The 16,895-nt window shown below is 49.0% G+C and overlaps 2 long non-coding RNA genes across 2 annotated transcripts; one reads left to right on the top strand and one right to left on the bottom strand.

Annotated features, from left to right (window-relative positions):
* The first annotated feature begins 8,898 nt into the window (after positions 1–8,898).
* Positions 8,899–13,104, top strand: LOC148218634 (uncharacterized). The gene is made up of 3 exons (XR_015800283.1): positions 8,899–9,334; positions 9,997–10,095; positions 11,605–13,104. It is a non-coding gene; the product is annotated as an uncharacterized LOC148218634 (long non-coding RNA).
* Positions 10,438–13,102, bottom strand: LOC148218635 (uncharacterized). The gene is made up of 2 exons (XR_015800282.1): positions 11,725–13,102; positions 10,438–11,407 (listed from the first exon to the last, which is right to left on the bottom strand). It is a non-coding gene; the product is annotated as an uncharacterized LOC148218635 (long non-coding RNA).
* Positions 13,105–16,895: the final 3,791 nt, after the last annotated feature.

Genomic DNA, 16,895 nt, shown 5'->3' with positions numbered 1-16,895 from the left:
CCAGAATCCCCGAGAAAATCCCCCGGAATTCTCCTAGAAAATCCCCCCGGACTCCCCGAGAAATTTCCCCCGGAATCCCCGGGAAAATAGCCCCCGGAATCCGCGAGAAAATCCCCCCGGAATCCACGCGAAAATCCCCCAGAAATCCCTGTGAAAGCCCCCCCGGAATCCCCAAGAAAATCTCCCCGGAATCCCCGAGAAAATTCGCCCGTAATACTCGGGAAAATATGCCCGGAATCCCCTGGAAAAACCCCCCGGAATCCCCTGGATAATCCCCCCGGAATCCCCGATAAAATCCCCCTGGAATCTCCAGGAAAATGCCCCGGGAATACGCGAGAAAATCCCCCCGGAATCCCCTGGAAAATCCCCCCTGAATCCCCGAGAAAAACCCCCCTGAATCCCCGAGAAAATCCCCCCGGATTCCCCTGAAAATCCCTCGGAATCCCCGGGCAAATCTCCCCGGACTCCCCGAGAAAATCCCCCCGGAATTCCCCGGGAAAATCCCCCGGAATCCCCGAGAAAATCCCCTAGAATTCCCCGGGATAATCCCCCCGGAATCCCCGAGAAAATCCCCCCGGAATCGCCGGAATAATCCCCTGGAATTCCCCGGGAAAATCATCCCGGAATCCCCGAGAATATCCCCCCGGTATCGCCGAGAAAACCCCCCCGGAATTCCTCGTAAAATCCCCCCGGAATCCCCGGGAAAATCCCTCCGGACTCCCCGAAAAAATCCCCCGGAATCCCCGAGAAAATCCCCCGGAATTTCCCGGGAAAATCACCCCGGAATCCCCGAGAAAATTCTCCCGAAATACTCGGCAAAATCCCCCAGGAATCCACGGAAAATTCCCCGGAATCCAGGAGAAAATACCCCGGAATCCCCATGAAAATCCCCCCGGAATCTCCGAGAAAATCCCCCGGAATCCCCGCGAATATCCCCCCGGAATCCCCGGGAAAATCCCCATGAATTCCCCGGGAAAATAATCTCGGAATCCCCGAGAAAATCTCCCCGGAATCACCGAGATAATGGCCCCGGAATACCCGAGAACATCCCCCGGAATTGCCCGAGAAAATCATCCCGTAATCCCCGAGGAAATCCCCCCGGAACACTCGGGAAAATCCCCCCGGAATTCCTCGTCAAATCACCCCGGATACCCCGGGAAAATCCCTCCGGACTCCCCGAAAAATTCCCCCCGGAATACTCGGGAAAATCCCCCCGGAATCCCCGAGAAAATCCACCCGGAATCCCCTGGAAAATCCACCGGGAATTCCCCGGGAAATTCCTCGCTGAAACCCCTGGAAAATCCCCCCGGAATCCCGGAGAAAATCCCCCCGGAATTCCCCGGGAATATCCCCTCGGAATCCCCGGGAAAATCCCCCCGGACTCCCCGAAAAAATCCCCCCGGAATACTCGGGAAAATCCCCCCGGAATACTCGGGAAAATCCTCCCGGAATTCCCGAGAAAATCCCCCGGAATTCCCTGAGAAAATCGCCCCGGAATCCCAGTGAAAATCCCCCCGGAATCCCCGTGAAAATCCCCCCGGAATCCCCGTGAAAATCCCCCAGGAATCCCCTGGAAAATCCCCCAGGTATCCCCGATAAAATCCCCCTGGAATCCCCTGGAAAATCCCCCTGGAATCGCGGGGAAAAAGCCCCCCGCATTTCCCGGGAAAAATCCCCCCGGAATCCCCGATAAAATCTCCCCGGAATCCCTGAGAAAATCCCCCCGGAATCCGCGAGAAAATATGCCCAGAATCCCCGATAAAATCCCCCCGGAATCCCCGGGAATATCCCCCAGGAATCCCCGATAAAATCCCCCCGGAATCCCCCAGAAATTCCCCCCGGAATCCCCGACAAAATCCCCCCGGAATTCCCGACAAAATCCTCCCGGAATCCCCGGAAAATCCCCCCGGAATTCCGGTCCATTTCTGTAGGAGAATAGTTTGTAAGGATAGTGCAGAAGGCACTAGTTGCCAACGAGTTACAGCTGTACTGATTAGCAAGGAGTGGAAACAGCCTTGCCTGCCCAGTGAGGCTGGTTGTTATAAAAGCGTGGGTCAGCTGGCTGCCAGTTTCACTAAGCACAGCTCCAGCTGGAGGTGCAGAGCCTGCTGCAGTGTGGGCTGGAGCCTGCTGGCTGTGCTGCGAGGAGGAAGGGACACGTGGCCGTGCAAGGGATGGACAAGGTGAGAGGATGCTGTGTGTGGGACAGACAGGCTCAGGTGGCTGGGGAAGGGACAGGCTGGGGTTTAGCCAGTCGTACAGAGGAGAGGAGGAGTCGGTGCTGTGTGGAGCTGCCTGTGAGAAAAGGAGTCAGAGTTGCCTCAAAGAAATCTGTGGAGAGAAGGCATGAAAAGTGTGTAATGAAAGACTAATGTTGGTGCCTGTCATGTCTGTCTTGATATAATTGCTACACGTTTTCTCGGAATGCTTGAATTTAGACATAAAATGAAAACTTTATTGTAAGAAAGGAATGCATTTCTCACCAAAGTGGTGTAGGGTGGGGGATCACAACTCACAGATGGCCTGGAAGCGGAACGGCCACAGGGGTTACTGTAACTGGGCCTCCAGTACCAAAGCCCCAGTGGGTTTAAAGGCTAGAGCTGGGCTGGGATTAGCACGGGCTATGCAGCTGGGCTCATGCACAGGTCTGTCAGCACTCCTACCCGAGGACAGTCCCTCACCTAGGGAGAGGTTCTAGGCCTGGAGATGAGGCTGAGTTTGGGAAGGGTGATGAGGACATGGTTAGGGAGGGATGTAAATGCATATCAAAAGACTTAATTTTGAGGGGTGGCAAGCATTAGCTATAAACCAGTAAGTATTTACAGCTAAAGGCTGGAGGTGGGGGCTGTCTGAGGAGGACAGGACTGTTTAAGGCTGAAGTTGGAAGAGAAACCTTGGTGAAGCTTTTGCGTTAGAAACGGCCTCACCTGCCAAATCAGATTTTTGTCTTCAGGATTGCATGAGTGAGGATGCCACAGCCAAGGAAAAGGTTCAGGTTTGGGAGGCAAAGGCGAGTTAGGCAGGGCTGCAGGGCTGGGGCTTGGCTGTTTCCATACTGCTCAGGGCAGCAAAGGGTAGCTGGCTCACTGGGCATTGGATCTAGAACTCTTTCTGGAACAAGGTGGAGAGCTGAGGTTCATGCAAGGAAGGGGCCAGGAATTCTTTGTCTGACTGGAAAATGCCAGAGGGGCAGTGTGTGACTCGGATAGGATGATATGTTCGTCTGGCGAGAGTCACAAAAGAATATTTTGGTTTACTGATAACTGGGCAGCTCAGAAGTTACTACTTGACTTAGTTGCTGCTCCCATCTGTTGCACACATAAACAGAGCAAAGCAGACGAATTCTCTCGGAGCCTGAGGTCTTTGACTGGCCCTCCAAAAATGCTGCCCGCTAAAAAACAGACGTGGGGGAGGAAAGTTGTCAGATACAATAGAGCAAGAAAAGGCCACGGGCTTCAAAGTGCCCTCCAGCAGACCATGGAAGTGACGTGTCTGGAAGTGAAACCAGCAGTCTGCTTCCCCAGCCTCCTGGAAGCCTCTAACAGCTACACAGGCAGTGAGGGGAGAGAACAATTCAACCTAAAAATAATTTTCAGTAGCGTTCTGCACTGCTGTTAAAAATACTGCAACCAGGGAATGTGGTGTGGTGATAACTATTAGGCCTGTAAGTCTGGTAACTGGGGCTTTTAGCTCAAACATCTCGGTATGGCTACTTTGAGCCTTGTAAAAGCTGCGTTAAGTCCAATTTCTTGGGTAGTTCTACTAGCTCTAGCCTTGCTTTTCATCCCCTCAGTAACAAAGCAACTCCCTCTCGAGAATGTTATTTACTTTCCATATGATGTGCCTACCGATTTCTGGAATTGCAAATGTCTTTGGATACATGCGTAAATTGAAGTTTCAAGAAAGCTGTCAAGCTAAAACAAAGGCTTGCCATAATGCAGAAGAAAATGTTTTATGGAAGAACTGAGAGGTCCCTACCTGGGCATAGAATTTGCTATACTAAGGTGTGTTCCAAACGGATCTGCCATCTAAACAAGCAGAAAAATAGTTGGAATGTAGTGAGTTCAATTTAACTATTGCTAGAAATAGGAATTATTAGCAGAGCTTGGAGCATGATATCACTAGCAGCAGTAAGACGCTTTTAGCTTGCTTCTCATAAATTACTTGTAAAAAGCATTTGTACCTAGTGTGTAGCAATTAATATTTCCCCATTTTCTTCCCCCCCGCCCCCCAGTCTCAGGTACTCCTTTTATTTTACCCTTTTCTGTCTTGTAACATCACCTTCCTTTATTTTATTCTATCTTCTGTTCTCAGAACATCGCAGCATCCTCTGTCAATGTGAAAGCATTTGTTCATCCTGTCTTGGAATGGCTGTCAATGTTGCCCTCTTCTGGATCACTTTTTTTTTTTTTTTTTTTTTTAACAATATGTTGCTAAATGTCAGGAAAATTAATCCACAAACACCAGCGGTTTATGTCCAAAAAGGAAACGGAGGAGTCCTTTTTGCTTTATTCGAATAAAGGGAGAGGCCATGGGACATTCCCCTGGGATCTCTCAAATTTTTGGAGGACGCAGCCTCCTTTTTATCCTATTTTCCCGGCCGCATTTCCCTCTCTCTTTTCCCATTGGCTGAGGTACTTGAGAGGCACAGACTTCCCGGAACGCCTGATACCTGAAATTCCCCTCTAATGTATAACCCTCCCTTTTAATTTTTAATTCTTATAGAATTCATAGCTTCCCCCCGTTGCTTCTTTCATCTTTCGATATCCAATTTCATTTATCAGCAGCCCTGCAGTTTGTTTGTAAAGGCAACTATCTCTTTCCATTCATCAATCAGTGGAATCCATCCCATTGTTTCTTTTATCTCTCAGTGCTAGCCTTATCTACAGGCTGATCCACAGCTCATTTGTAAAGACAAATTCAACATTCCTCTCAGCTAATAAATGAGAAGTTAGCTGAAAAAAGTAAAAACTGGATTTTTTTTCCGGTGTGTGTCGGACAATACAGTGGAGAGAATTTGCGGGAGGATGATCGAGGATATCCTATTATAATATCGTTCTCGGACATTTTACTATTTTAGATCATCAGTTGTATTCTGAAAGAAATCTATTTTAATGATATGTGTACGTTTGCACGAAGTTATAGTTAAATATAGCTTGCGGCTGGGCTCTTTAATGAATAGGGGTATTTTTGGTTTTAATTCAATATTTTATGCTTGTGGTGTGTAGTGTGCTGATTTATTTTTTAATGTTATTTACTACGTGCGCTTTTGTTTTTGAGTGAAGGTAACTTTCTGGATGGCTTTGTATTTGAGGCAGAATGAATTGAAGTAGGTTTTTAAAACTGATTTTTCATATGTACGATGGAGAGTTTAGTAGGGGCAGCTCTGATGGTGGGGGCTTGGTTGTTAATTTTATCAGACGGCTTTTGTTAGATACAGCTTTTAATTCTGGAAAGTTTTTTTTTCTAATGTCGTGCTTTGAAGGTGGTTTTCGAGGATGTATGGTATAGCTTTATTTTGTTTGTAGATGGTGTATGATAAGGGCTATGGTCTATTTATCTAATGCCATGTTTTTTCATTCAGGTGTTGATAAGGGAGTTCTTGAATGGCGTTTTGTGTTGTTTTTGTTTTTGGTGGGGCGTTGTTTTTAAAGGATACCTTGATAAGGTTTGCCGATGGCGTTCTAGCCCGTAGCATAAGGCATAGGGTAGTTTTTGAATTATTTTGTGGTGGCTTTGATTCTTGCCAGTATGTAGTGTTTGTTTGAGGTAATGCTGTGTAGCTAATTTCTGTTTTCTTATTAATATTAGAATTGGAGTGTTGTAGTATATGGGCTGTTATTATATCCTAGGGGTTCTATTTATTTGGTTTGATTGTTTTCTAGTTATGGATAATTTTTCTCAAAAAACCATTTTCAGAATTTCAGGCGTGACACAAAAGAACACTCAGATTGCTGGAAGGGAAACGTGTGCCCAGATTGTCTCGAAGCAGTGCTGCTGTCGGTTCTCGTTCAGTTGTGTCTTCTGAAAATGAGACTGTTGTATTCATTGCGCTGTGCTAAACACTTGTCATTCTCCCAATGCCAGGAAACAGATGAAGCTTGAAGAAAGAGGAAGGAATTTGGAAGCGTACAAACAAGCTGAGAAGAGGTTCAGAGATCAGGGTGCTCACTGGCAGCAGGGGCTGGGGTTAGGGCTGAGCAGGAGCAAAGCCGGAGCACATCAACCTCACCTCGTGTTTTCTCGGGGGCTTTATGGCCCTGGCAAGAGAGAGATGTTCACTGATGAGTCCCAGGCCGAGCCGTGAGCACAGCATGTTGTGTTGGAGCTGGGGTTTTTTTTTGAGACGTTCAGCAGCCACACTCTCTAGTCAAGAGTCCTGAGGTTTGTTGCTGCTCCACTTTCATCCTCATATCCAGCTTCCAGCCCTTTTCTTCTCTCTGTCCAGTGTGTCTTTTGTGTTCCTTTCTTGTCCTGTGTGCTCCCCATCCCATTCCCGTTCCCTACGGAGGGGGAGGGTGTGGAGACTGGGGGCTCCGACGTGGTTTGGGGCACCCCAAGGTCCCTGGGAAAGGGAGCCGGGCTGCGCTGGAGGAGCAGGTGAGTCGGGCATGGGGGGGGGGGGGGGGGGGTCATGCTGGGTGCCAGAACATTGAGAGGGAGGGGTGGGTGTAGAATGCATGAAAAACAGAACCATAAAAAATAGCTAAATATAGTCTAAAAGGAATGTTTAAATGCTTTTTATTTGGGTAGAGGCACGGTTTTTATAGCTAATATAAAAATAAAATATAAAGAATAGAAATAGATTGGTATACATGTAAAATATAATGAAATCTAAGTAGCAAATATCTATGAAAAATCTAGTGTATAATAGAAATAATGCAAATATAAGAATATGTATAAATATAAAATAGAGCTATGAGAATGGGAATAAGAATGGGGTAAAACATCAGTGAGAAATGGAAAAAAACCACATGAAAAATGGTGGGAAAATCAGTGAGAAATGGAGAAAAATCAGTGAAAAACGGGGGGGGAATCTTTGAAAAATGGGGAAAAAAATCAGTGAGAAATGGGGGAAAAAAAATCCATGAAAAATGGGGGAATAAATCAGTGAGAAACGGGGAAAAGTGGGGGAAAAAATAATTGAGAAATGGGGGAAAAAATCCGTGACGAATGGCGGGAAAAGTCATTAAGAAATGGGGGAAAAATCAGTGAGAAACAGGGAAAAAATCAATGAGAAATGGGGGAAAATTTGGGACAAAATCAGCGAGAAATGGGGGAAAAAGCAGTGGTAAATGGGGGAAAAGTCGATGAAAAATGGGGGAATATTCAGTGAGAAATGGGGGGGGGGGGGAAATCAGTGAGAAATGGGGAAAAAATCCGTGGAAAACAGGCAAACAATCCATGGGCAATGGCGGGAACAGAGCGAGCTGTTGTTGCTCGTGCTGTGGTGGCCGATGCTGTGGGGAAAAAATAAGTGAAAAATGGGGGCAATAATCAGTGATAAATGGGGAGAAAATCAGTGATTAATGGGCGGAAAAATGCATGAAAAATGGAAGGAAAAATTCAGAGAGAAATGGGGGCAAATATCAGTGATAAATGGGGAAAAAAAATCAGTGATTAATGGGGGGAAAAATGCATGGAAAATGGGGGGAAAATTCAGAGAGAAATGGGGGCAAAAATCAGTGAGCAATGGGGGAAAAAATCAGTGAGAAATGGGGGAAACATCATGGTGAAATGGGGAAAAAAAATCTTTGATAAATTGGGGAAACAAATCATTGAGAAATGGGGGGAAAAAATCAGTGAGAAATGGGGAAAATATGGGAAAAAATCCACGAAAATTGCGGGAAAAAATGCATGAAAAATTGGGGAAAAATCAGTAAGAAATGCGGGAAAAAATCCATGAAAAATGGCGGGAAAAATCAGATCGGCGATCGATAGCTAATGCGTGCCGATCGATTAGATCGGCGATCGATTGATCACGACTACCGATCGATTATATCGGCGTTCGATTGCTAATGCCTGCCGATCGATTAGATCGGCGATCGATTGATCGCGCCTGCCGATCGATTAGATCGGCGTTCGATTGCTAATGCCTGCCGATCGATTAGATCGGCGATCGATTGATCGCGCCTGCCGATCGATTAGATCGGCGATCGATTGATCGCGCCTGCCGATCGATTCGATCGGCGATCGATTGCTAATGCCTGCCGATCGATTAGATCGGCGATCGATTGATCGCGCCTGCCGATCGATTAGATCGGCGATCGATTGGTAATGCCTGCCGATCGACTAGATCGGCGATCGATTGATCGCGCCTGCCGATCGATTAGATCGGCGATCGCTTTCCAATGCCTGCCGATCGATTGCTAATGCACACTATTTGCACACTCCTTGCACACGCTTTGCACTCATACAGAGGCAGGAGGTTTCTCAGTTCTGGTCGCGGTTTTTTGGGGCGTTCATTCCGGGGGATTTCCTCAAGGATTGGGACACTCCTTGATTCCATCCCTTGCCTGTCTCCCAAGCGCCACCCTGTGGGCAGAGCGCGGTACTGCGCGCCTGCCTCTCCCAAGATGGCGGCTCGGGTGTCGCTCCCCGACCTTCTAACTCTGGCTGCAAAAGGAGGGTGGCACAGCAAGGAGCCCGCTCGCTCTAGTGGGATGCCTGCGCACGACGCCGACACCGATCCCACGGGTGCGATTTTCGGCGGCGTTTCCAATCGTGCGGACATCTCCTTCAGCCCGCTTCGGCCCGGGGGAGAGGGGCGGGGCCGCCAGCGATGGTCCCGGCGCAGCCCGGGCAGGCTCGGGGCGGAGCCGGGGCTTGGCGAGGCGGGGCACGGAGGTCCCGGGGACGGGACCGGGCGGGGCCGGGGCGGTGCTTTAGGGGCGGTCCCCAGTGGTCCCGGGCGGCACCGGGGGCGGGGCCGGGTGATCCCGGAGCGGTACCGAGCTGTGCTGGGGACGGTGCTGCAGGGGCGGTGCCGCGCCCGCCTCAGGGTGATTGAATGCCCAGAAATCGCCTCCTCTGCCCCGTGCTCACACTGAGCTGCGGGCTGCAGCGTGCTGTCGGAGCTCCGCACACAGCACGGATTTGGGCTTCCCCTCCTCTCAAACCCTCTCCCCCTTCTTCCTCCTCCTCATCTTCCTCTTTGTCCTCTGTCACTGCTGAGGCTCTGGAAAGAACTGAAATTCTGCAGGGAGAGATGTCCTCTCGTGGCCCCAGGGACTGCCTCGGCACCGGCCACGAGCGCCTCCGGCCCCTGCCTTCTCCTGCTTGAAAAGATCACCTGGAGCCCGAGCTCGGGGGGGTGAAATCAGCTGAAATCCAGGTAACTCTGTCAAGTGCCCCCCAGGGACATCGGCGGGGCTGGGGGATGAGGGTTTGAAACAGCAAATTCTTTGGAATATACACCTGTCCCTGTGCCGATGCTGCTGAGCTTCCTGCCACAGTATATCCCCACTCCATGAGGCGCTGTGAGGTTATGGCAGTGGGAATTGAGCAGGGAATTCGGGGCTATGGGCATAATTCACGGGAGCTAGCAAAGCTGACAGCCAACCCCAAATCGGGGCACAGCACAGAGAACAATCTGTGTGCTGCCCTGTCAGCTCAAGCTCCTGGGCTGGGAAGTATTGGGAGTTAAATGTATGGAATTACACAAATCACAGCAACTGGCATCACCCAGAGGGACAATCCAAGGCCCAAACAATTCCTCCACAGTCCACTCTGGGAAAAACACCCTGTGCCTGCCAGGAGCTCTGACCCTGCTTTTCCTACCAGCTCCTGAGCAGTGTCAGGGCCACCACGACGCCTTTAAAATCCAGATAAACCCCAAATCCTACACAGTGAATAATCCAAAGAAAGTACTGAATTGTTGTCATTAAAAGCTCAAAACTCATTAAGAATTCTATGACAACAGTGTAATGGACTCCCAGGAACCTCATGAATGCTCTCAGTTTCATTTTTGTGTATTTTTACTCCCTCATTTGGCAGCTTGTAAAACTTATCCTGGAATTCAGAGGTCAAGCAGGATCGACTTTGGATTGACCTTCACCTCTGTTCCCACTTTGTGCAAACACAACTCGTGCCCAGGTGGGTGAACTCATCACCTCAGCTTTTCACTCCAGAGTATCCCCTCCTTATTTCCCTGTAGATGAACTCAGATCCACTCCTCACCTCCACTGGTCATCCAAGCGTCCATTCTGTTCCCCACAGGCCCTGGTGGCCCCAGGGAGCTCCCTTGGCCTTTCTCCTGCCCCTCTGCAGCCCGAGGTCGCTACACAAACAGTTCTTGTGTCCCCTCTAAATGACCCCGGGTTTTCTGCTCAATGAATGGCATGACCCGTGCCCACTGCTCATGATTCACCCAACCAAAATCAAGAGCAAATGTTGCTTGGGCTTTAAGAACTTGAAATAACTCTGAAGCAAAAGAAATCACCTTTTTCTTCTGGTTTTTATTTTTATTTTTTCATTTAAGATGCTGGACTTGCCTCTGTGGATGTGTGCTGAGCTCTCACTGCAGGGGACTGTCAGGCCTGAATGGCTGTGAGTTCGTGTTCTTCTCAGTAGGGAATCAGAAATTATTCTTAGACCATAGAATTGTTTTCTGAAACCTTTCCCCTTTCCTCTTTGTGCCTTTGAATTTTTCAGCTGTTCCCTGTTGTCACTTCCCCTGCCTGACTTCTGTGCAGCTCCTAGCTGGGAAAAACTGGGAAAACTTAGGGGGTACAGAGGTGGAATTTTTGGCTGGATTTTTCTAACATTTCTAATTTTGCTGAACTTATTTCCCCAGTGAGAAGAGCACGAACTCACAGCCATGCAGGCCTGACAGTCACTGCGGGAAATCTGACACAGTATTAATAAGTAACCTTTCCTGAGAGCAGTCACCACCCCAGTCCTCCAGCCTTGTCAAATGTTTGCAATGAATGGACCCAAGTTCTAATCCTTAATCTAAATTTATGTCAGCTTTTGTTAGAAAGATACCGGACAGTAAATCATACAAGAGAATTTAAAAATTGCACAAAGAATAGCCGGCCCAGACCAAACCCAACCGCCCCCATCACCGCTCCACCCCAATTTTGGGAGAAACAGTGATACAGTTTATAAATACTCTCCTTCCACACTATTCAGTCCTTCACCGCACATCCCCAGAGAGGAGTCCCTCAGACCTTGCTCCCCTGAACACCAGGAGAGCTGGAGTTTCACCCAGATCCCACATTCCCATGGCAGTTAATCCCAGCAGGGAGGCAAAGAGGAACCCTGCATCCTCTGACATAGCCCACAGCACGGGCAGCACCAGGAGCCCTCCAGGCTCAGACCTCTGGTGCTGAAGCCTCTGGGCTTTGGCTGATCAAACACCACAGCTCTTGGCAAAGATGCCAGGAGAGTCGTGATTCTTCCTGTCCTGAAAGAGAGGAGGAAAAGAAAATTAAGTCGACTGCAGAAGGATTCCAGCTCTCAACTTCTGCTCTGATTCCTCACTCTGGGGTTTTATCCATGACAAGTGACACCAATTCAGAGTGCCCTTTTCCAGCATTTTTATTCCTAACTATTAAAAGGATGCTCATTTCTCTTATTGTATTCTTTGCTTAATTTTATTAGAGGCATTTTCATCCCAGACCCCACTTGTCAGTTCTTCAATCCTTTAGCACTGGACTTGGCACAAAGGGATACCCGTGGTGCTGCATCACAAGAAATCCCAAAGAGAAACCCCTTCCAAACCTGACGGAGAAAGCTTTCAAGGCACTCCAGAACACAGACAGCTTTTCCTGCCTTGTCAGGCCACACCAATTCTGTCCCATCCACCTGAACTGTGCAGGTGAGGAAAAGGCTTTCCTTGCTCCTCGGGAATCACTGTCTGAGACCACAGATGTCCATCCTGGGCAGCACCTGGAAACAACGTGGGAAAGGCAAAATGAGAGTGTTTTCTATCAGAAAATTACTACTACTAATAAAAATAACAATCAGAACTTCTGGACAAATTTAGTAACATCACTTTGATATGAGAAATACAGGCCATGCCCATCCTTGTAGCCCAGGTGAAAACAGGAAGGAGAACTAGAGGAAAAGCAGAGTCCCTTATTTGATCTCTGGACACAAACTGAGGCCTTTTCCCTGTGAAACCAAACTCACCCTTCCAGGGTTCCTGAGATCAGCTACGAGGAGGCTTTTGGCACTCCAAGAGCAGCTGGGTCACAGCTGGATGCGGCTTGGGTCTGGGAGACACCGTGCTCCTTCTGGAATTATAGCACGCAAATGCCTGCTCCTGGCCCCAGGCCCGGAGATAAAATCTGTGGGGTTTTTCCCTGTGCAACATTGTTCACCCCTCCCAGGTTCCTGAGATCTGCACAGAGGAGGCTTTGGGCACCCCAAAGGCAGCCAGGGTTACAGGTGGGGGCAGCTTGGGGCTGGGAGAAATCCTCATCCATTTGGAATTTTATCAGGCAGAAACCTGGCTGGGTGCACAGGTCTCTGGACACGACCAGTGGCCCTTTCCCCTGTGAAACAAAACTCACCCTGCCAGGCTCCTGAGACCACTTAGGAGGAGGGGTTTGACTCTCCAAGAGCAGTCGCAACGAGAGATGCTCACACAGAAGGCCATGCAGAAGAGGAAACGAGCGCACCCGCAGCCCCCCAAGGCGCGCCCCAACGCCCCAGACCCGGCACTGCCAGCTCGGGCAGTCCCATAAAGCATCCCCCGCCTCCGCAGCGGCGGGACAGGCGGGGCCCGGGGTCCCGAGGAAACCGAGCGTGCCCGGAGGCGCGGCAGGACGGCAGCGCAGCGCCGCCTGGCGGCGGAGCAGGAGAGCAGCGCCGGGCCCCATGGCAGTATCGGTACCCGTGCGCCCCCTGCTGTCCGCGGCGATGCAGCGCCCGATGCCGAGTTCCACGCCCGTGTCGCCGAGGGAGAGGGGCACCGCTGGCTGGGGCCTCCCCGCCGACACGGACAGAAGCCGAAGCAGAAGCCCCGGTGCCATTGGCGGCCCCTACCCAGCGGGCCGGGCTCCGCCGGGCCCGCGGCCCCGCGCGGTATCGGGTCGGCCCGCTCCCGTCTTCGTCGCACCCGGGCCCTGCTCCTGGCATGAAGCGCGTCACCGCCCCGCGCCGTCCCGCCCCCCGCGCGTCATCGCGTGCGTTCGGCGGCCCGCCCCGGGGGCGGTGCCGGGGGCGCTACCCGGGGCGGTGCCGGGGCAGTGCCGGGGGCGGCACCGGGGGCGGTGCCGGGGCGGTGCCGGGGGCGTTCCCGGTCGCCGTGCCGGGGTAGCCCGGGGAGCGGTTCCGGGAGCGGTTCGGGGGGCGGTGCCGATTGCAGTCCCGGTCACTGTCCCCAGTCCCCGTCCCCAGTCCTGGTCCCGGTCCCAGTCCCCGGTTCCGGTCCCCGATCCTGGTCCCAGTCCCAGTTCCCCGTCCCGGAACCCGATCACGGTCCTGGTCCCAGTCCCCAATCCCGGTCCCGGTCCCTGTCTCCAGTCCCCGTCCCCGATCCCGGTTCCGGTCCCTGTCCCAGGTCCCCGTCCGCGATCCCGGTCCCTGTCCCATTTCCCCGTCCCGGTCCCCGATCCCAGTCCCGGTCCACGTCCCCGATCCCGATTTTTCCCCGCCTTTCACACTGATTTTTCCCCCGATTTATCAATGATTTTTTTCCCCATTTTTTCCCATTTCTCACTGATATTTTCCCCCATTTTTCAGGGATTTTTTTCCCCATTTCTCACTGATTTTTTTCCCCATTCTTCATGGAGTTTTCCCCCCGTTTTTCACTGATTTTTCCCCATTTCTCACTGACTTTTTCCCCATTTTCCCCCATTTCTCACTGATATTTTCCCCCATTTTTCATGGATTTTTTCCAGATTTATCCCCATTTCCCACTGATTTTTCCCCATTTTTCATGGACTTTTCCCCCCCGTTTCTTACTTATGTTTTTCCCCGATTTCTCATTGATTTCCCCCCCCCCCATTTCGCACTGATTTTTTACCCATTTTTCCCCATTTCTCACTGATTTCTTTCGCCATTTTTCATGGAATTTCCCCACCCATTTCTAACGGATTTTTTCCCCACTTTTCCCCATTTCTCACTGATTTTTCCCCCCATTCTTCAGGGATTTTTTTCCCCATTTCTCACTGATTTTTCCCCCCATTCTTCATGATTTACAGGATACTCTATCGTGAATGGAAAGCAATTAAAGGAAGGGGGGAGGTTACCAGCCACCTGGTCAGCTCAGACAGCAGAGCTGCACACGCTTTTGAGAGCCTGTGAATTATAGCAGGACAAGACATTACATATATTTACTGATTCTAAATATGCATATGCGGTAATACATGCATTTGGAAAACTATGGGGAAAAAAAGAGGTTTATTAAGCTGCAGAAGAAAGAAGAAAAAAATTGGTTTACAAGGGATGGCAAGCAGTGGATACCAAAAGCTCTAGCCTTACAATTGTTAAAACAACTTCATTAAAGGAGTCGTTCTGTGCCTTCTTTGGGGTGAGGAAAAAAGGCTGAGGGGGGCTCCGACGTGGTTTGGGGCACCCCAAGGTCCCTGGGAGAGGGAGCCGGGCTGCGCTGGAGGAGCAGGTGAGTCGGGCATGGGGGGGGGTCATGGTGGGTGCCAGAACATTGAGAGGGAGGGGTGGGTGTAGAATGCATGAAAAACAGAACCTTAAAAAACAGCTAAATATAGTCTAAAAGGAATGTTTTATTGGCTTGTGTTTGGATAGAGGTAGGGTTTTTTTATAGATACTGTAAATAGAAAAGATAAAGAATAAAAATATAGAAGCAAATATAAGAAACCAATATATAAATATATTACATTACATTATATTATGTTATGAAAATAGAAATATATAAATATTCAGACTTTAAAAGGAATGTTTTATTGGTTTTTATTTGGTTAGAGGAGGGTTTTTTGAAAATAATATAGGCAAAAATATACAAATATGCAAAAATAGATACTGACATAAAATGATTATAACTATATATGCATATATATATGTAAGTATAAATATATAGAAATAAATATAAATATAAAATACATGTATGTAGTATGTAATATAAATAATTTATCGATTTTAATATGTTATATTAAATAGTATGTTATAATAGAATGTAAATAGCATCGAGTATATTAATATACTAGTAAAAACTACATTAAATAGTATATAAATATCGAATACACAATATAGACATATAAATCTACAGATATAAATATGAAAACTAAATAGAAAAATATATTCAAATATAATTTAAAATAATCGAGTTTTTTGTTTCTATTTGGTTAGAGGCAGAGCTTTTAAAGAAATAATATTAAAAACTATGAACCTCCAAATATAGATGGATATAGATAAAATAGAAATAACATTAGTAATATAAATCTATGTATATAATGAATAATAAAATAATATTGTATATATGATAAATAGAATAGCAATTAAATTGAATATATGAAATATGTCTAGATTATGACTAGAAATTAAATATTAAAAAATAGATGATTTATATATATAAAAGGTTTTTTTTTCATTTGGTCAGAGGCAGGGCATTTTTAGTTTGGGTCGGGGTTTTTTTGGGGCGTTCATTGAGAGGATTTTATGACGGGTGGGGACTCTGGTGCTTGGAACTCTCTCCCTTCTCTGTCTGTCCCTGACAGGGCGGCAGTGCCGGGCTGAGTTGGGCGGCAGTGCTGCCGCCGTGTGGACACAGGCGGGTACTGCACCGTGCCCCTCTCAGGATGGCGGAAGGGCCCGCGGGCCGGGACCCAGCCCTGCGGCAGCGCTCAAGATGGCGGCCTCTCTAGGACCCCGGCGGATAGGCGTTTACATAAAACGCCTGTCCGCGCTCGCCGGCGCCCTCACGCCCGCGGCACCGAGGACCGCGCGGCCGTTGTCGGCACGCTCTGACACGTCCGGGAAAATTGTCGGCGAGCGGATCGGCGTCGGCGATTTAATCAGGCATCTTATGCCTACACACCGGGGTCCTGATTTTTTCCCGCCCTTTCTGCCGCCATTTTTGGCAGGTCAGCCGGAGTGCCTCCCGAGCCGCCATTTTGAGAGTGCGGACACACTCAAGATGGCGGCCTCTCTAGGACCCCGGCGGATAGGCGTTTACATAAAACGCCTGCCCGCGCCCGCCGGCGCCCTCACGCCCGCGGAACCGCGGACCGCGCGGCCGTTGTCGGCACGCTCTGAAACGTCCGGGAAAATTGTCGGCGAGCGGATCGGCGTCGGCGATGTAATCAGGCATCTTATGCCTACACACCGGGGTCCTGATTTTTTCCCGCCCTTTCTGCCGCCATTTTTGGCAGGTCAGCCGGGGTGCCGCCCGAGGCGCCATTTTGAGAGTCCCGACACGCTCAAGATGGCGGCCTCTCTAGGACCCCGGCGGATAGGCGTTTACATAAAACGCCTGCCCGCGTTCGCCGGCATAAAAATAAATATGCATAAATATAAACATAGACATAAACATGCACAAACGTTAACCTGCATAGATATAAACATAAACATAAACATAAACATGCAAAACAATAATAATAAATAGAAATAGAAATAGAAATAGAAATACAAACATTAATAAAATCAGTGAGAAAGGGGGTAAAATCAGTGAGAAATGGGGGGGAAAAACCATGAAAAATGATGGAAAAATCAGAGAGAAATGGGGGAAAAATCGGTGAGGAATGGGGAAAAAGATCAACGAAAAATTGGGAAAAATCAGTCAGAAGTGGGGGATAAAAATCAGTGAGAAATGGGGGGAAAAGTCGGTGAGAAATGGGGAAAAAATCAGTGATTAATGGGCGGGAAAATGCATGAAAAATGGGGGGAATAATTCAGAGAGAAATGGGGGCAAATATCAGTGAGAAATGGGGGGGAAAATCAGGAAATATCCATGAAAATTGGGGGAAACA

Source organism: Sturnus vulgaris, unplaced genomic scaffold (genome assembly GCF_052056855.1).
Source record: "Sturnus vulgaris isolate bStuVul1 unplaced genomic scaffold, bStuVul1.hap1 Scaffold_1720, whole genome shotgun sequence".
In the NCBI taxonomy this organism is placed as follows: domain Eukaryota; kingdom Metazoa; phylum Chordata; class Aves; order Passeriformes; family Sturnidae; genus Sturnus; species Sturnus vulgaris.
The sequence above is the reverse complement of the archived record's forward strand: the minus strand, read 5'-3'. Positions and strand labels throughout refer to the sequence as shown.